The sequence below is a fragment of the Dipodomys merriami genome, unplaced genomic scaffold (genome assembly GCF_024711535.1).
Source record: "Dipodomys merriami isolate MVZ:Mamm:240054 unplaced genomic scaffold, mDipMer1.0.p SCAF_16, whole genome shotgun sequence".
Classification (NCBI taxonomy): Eukaryota; Metazoa; Chordata; class Mammalia; order Rodentia; family Heteromyidae; genus Dipodomys; species Dipodomys merriami.
This window is the reverse complement of record NW_027202937.1, coordinates 1,189,988-1,194,019: the sequence shown is the minus strand read 5'-3', so window position 1 is coordinate 1,194,019 and position 4,032 is coordinate 1,189,988.

The window sequence follows — 4,032 nt, the reverse complement described above, 5'->3', positions numbered from 1 at the left end:
GGGACCGCTTCTCTGGAAATCAGAACTGCGATTACTTAGCAAGTTAAGCACACACTGACCATATGACCCTATAATCCATTTCTGGGGTCTTCATCCTAGACTAATAGAAACATATTCATTCCAAAATCCATGTCAGACTGCTATAGAAGTTCTATTTGTAACAGCCATAAACTAGAACCCAACCATTCTTTCGCAGGTGAATAGATGAACAAATTGTTATACATCCGTACAATAAAATACACAATGGAACAAAAGAATATACCTCCTACTTGTTTGGGTGAATCACAAAAGCTTCATGCTAAATGAGAAGAAACTCGTCTGTCGAGATCATATCATGCCTTATATATTCATTTGCAAGGTTCTTGGGAGGCCAAAACTGTAGGGTTAAGGAACAGATCAGAGCTTGCCTGGGCTGAGATAAAGGGAGTGAATGACTACAAAAAGATAACTGGGTATTAACGGCTGACCTTGCAATCCTACAGGAGGCTGAGGTCTGGACAGTCAAGATTCAACGCCAGGCTGGGCAGAAAAGACTATGAGGTTCCATTTTCCAATAGCCAGCAAAAAAAGAAGGCTGGAGGCATGGCTCAAGTAGCAGATGGCCAGTCATGAAGTCCAGTGACAGACTGAGATCTCTGAGTTTGAGCCCCAGAACTGGCACGCACATACACGCAAGCATGCACGCACGCACATGCACACACACACACACACACACACACACACGCACACACACACACAGCATATAGTGTTCAAATCTTTCTTCTAATCCTCATGCTTTGCCTGAAGTCTTGCTAAGCATTGCTCTAGCTTTCACATAAGCCAGCAGGTGAACTGCAGGAGCTCAACGTCCTGACGGCCAATAACTGTGGGTGGGTGTGAAATGGAGACTAAGACTTCTGCCACTTCATGGTCTCCATTCTCGGCCTGGCAGGCCCCACACTGTGTCTCCTACCCCAGTAATATCGTGAGGTTCCCTTCAGTCAGGCTGAGGACAGCTGAAGATCAGTGAGAGTGCACCTTTCTCAAGGTCTCTTTCTATGTCCTCAGCCCAAGATGATGTTCCTGTAGCTTCCTCTCTTCACGTCGAACTCACAAACTATACAAAGTTGAGCAAATATCTTTAGCTGACCCCATCCACCTATCCCAGAATTTCTCTAGCCATTGTGAGGCAGCTTAATGTTCATGCAAATAAATACAGAGGGTTACATGGTTTAGGAGCATAGGAAAACGTACTCCACCAAACAAGAGATTTTAGGAGTGGGTAATTTTCACTGCAAATAAGTTGTGGAATTCGAAATACATAGGATTATTACAGCTTTAAAAGGGGTTCACCTTCCTTCCTTCCTCTTTCTCTTTCTCTCTTTCTCTTTCCCTCCCTTCTTCCCTCCCTCCCTAGCCTTCCTTCTTTCCTTTCAGAAGGCAAAGATGGTAAATTCTGGACACTCTCAGGTGGAGCTTTAGATAACTGTGGGCCTAAGCTGTCTCAAAAGGAATGTTCTCCAAGTATGGCCTGAAGGAAACCTGCATTCAAAGTGATGCTTGGCATACATGTGAATCTTCATGAGAGACTAGGGAGCCACCTCACACTGGCCTGTGTCAATCCTTTGGGGGAATGGAGGGAGAAGCAGTCTGGGCAGCCAGGCATGTTAGTGGCCTCGCTCATCAGAATACCATTAGAGCTGCTGACCACAGGAAGGTGGCTGAGGTCACCACCTCTAATGAGGGTGCTGAGGAGGAACCAAGAAGAGTAGACTGGGAAAGAATCTGAAACTGCCCGTGTGGGAGGAGCGTCTGGGAACTCCCGTGTGCTGAGGAAGTGCTGCAGACTGCCCGTAATCCTCAACTGGAAAAGGCTGAGCAAGAGCAAAAGGCCCCAAGTTCAAGCCCCAGGATCAGCACAAGAGAAATAGGGACATTTATATGGAGATGTTTAAATCTAGAGAGTTTTTTTAAGGGAGTATGTGTGTTTTAAAAGAAGAGGTGGGGTGGGATTATGGAAGCACAACTGTGCTCCCCCAGAACTCTGTGTAATGGTGGGGGACCCAGTCCGTGCCAGCCCCAAGAAAGTATTCTGACAGGGGCCTGGGCAGTGCTCTCCTGAAAAGTGCCCCCGCCTGCTCAGTCCTCCTGCTTGCTTCTCCTGAAAAGTGCCCCCGCCTGCTCAGTCCTCCTGCTTGCCTCTACTTGCAGCACATGATGTTCATAATAAGCGCACTTGTGATTACAATGCTACCTTTTCTCTTTGCATTCCTCCAAAATGATTATGAATTGACATTACTTTTCCACTGTACAATTTTACGAATGCCCATACATATACAGATTAATGTAAGCACAGTGTCGACCAAGAATCAGAAAACTGTTAAACCCAAAGTCCCCCTGCTAGCTATCCGTCTGTCTGTCTCTGTCTGTCTCTATTTGTCTGTTTGCCTATCTAGCTACTCATCTACCATTCATCTATGTCTATCATCTATCATCTATCTATAGATCTTCTATTATTTACCTACCAACCATCTATCTACTATCGTCTATTTATCAATATCTTTTATTATCTATCTACCTACCTACATACCTATCTTCTGTTATCTATTGTGCCTACATCATTTATTTATGTATTTATTATACCAGTATATATTTTTAAAAACTTAATGTAAAGGTGATATATAGAGGGGTTCAGCAATGTCACCTCTTCTCTTCTTTCCTCCCAATGTTGTACCAGTATGTATTCTCTAGGGAGTATTTTCCCCACCACAGCTTCACTCATTTTCTGCTTGCCTGTCTGTTTGTTTCCCTGTACGGACACTGCATCCTAGACCCCACTTGCTAGGCAGGCACGCTCCCATCCCTAAAGTCCACCCCCTGAAGGGTGCTGCATGGTGTCTTTTGCTTGTGCTACGCTTTGAGATTTTCATGCCATAGATACACTTTACCTGTTTATGCATTGTGTTCATCTGTGCTTCTCTCTCCCTGTCTCTCTCTCTCTGTCTCTCTCTTTCTGTCTCTCTCTCTCTCTCTCTCTCTCTCTCTCTCCCCCTCTCTCTCTCTCTCTCTCCGTCTCTCCCTCTCTCTCTCTCTCTCTCTCTCTCTCTCACACACACACACACACACACACACACATACACACACACACCCAAGAACCAACTTTCACACAGATTGAAGCAGTAGTATAACTCATACTCTAAGGGAAAAAAGTCAATAAGAAAAATAACTGTGACAAATAAAGTGATAGAGGGGACTAAGAACAAATAAACAGCCTCTTCCTTTTCTTTTTATTTATTTATTTATTTTTTGGGTCCGGTCGTGGGGCCTGAACTCTGGGCCTGGGCGCTGTCCCTCAGCTCTTCAGCTCAAGGCTAGCGCTCTACCACTTGAGCCACAGCGCCATTTCTGGCTTTTTTGTTTTTGCTTATGTGGTACTGAGGATCGAACCCAGGGCCTAGCATGCAAGGCAAGCGCTCTACCACTGAGCCACCCTCCCAGCCCTTTATTTTTTTTATTTTTATTTTTTCTATTGCGGGGCTTGAGCTCAGGGCCTAGACACTGTCCTTGAGCTCTTCAGCTCAAGGCTAGTACTCTACCACTTAGAGCCTCAATGCCATTTCCTGTTTTTCTGGTGGTTAACTGGAGATAAGAGTCTCATGGACTTTCCTGCAGGGGATAGCTTTGAACAAGATCCTCAGACCTCAGCCTCCAGACTAGCTAGGATTACAGGCGTGAGCCACAGGCACCAGGCTGTAGCCTCTTCTTATCTCAACTTCTCTACACTAATGTGTTTCTTTATCTGGCAGGCTCAAAGGTGAGCTTTGGGGAAGACTACCCATAACCCCCTGGGCCTCTTTCCGTTGGATTTCAGTCACTTTGTTCTCACATCTGAAACTTGAAAGGAAGAGAAAGTAAAAATGTAATCTGTGCGTTGCAAATCATCCCCCACCTTTCTTCCTGTTTTTCCTACAAACTCACATTAACCCATGCTCCTCCCTTAAAACAAGCTCCACACCTCAAACAGCAGAGCTGCCAAGATCTGGGCCTTAGAGC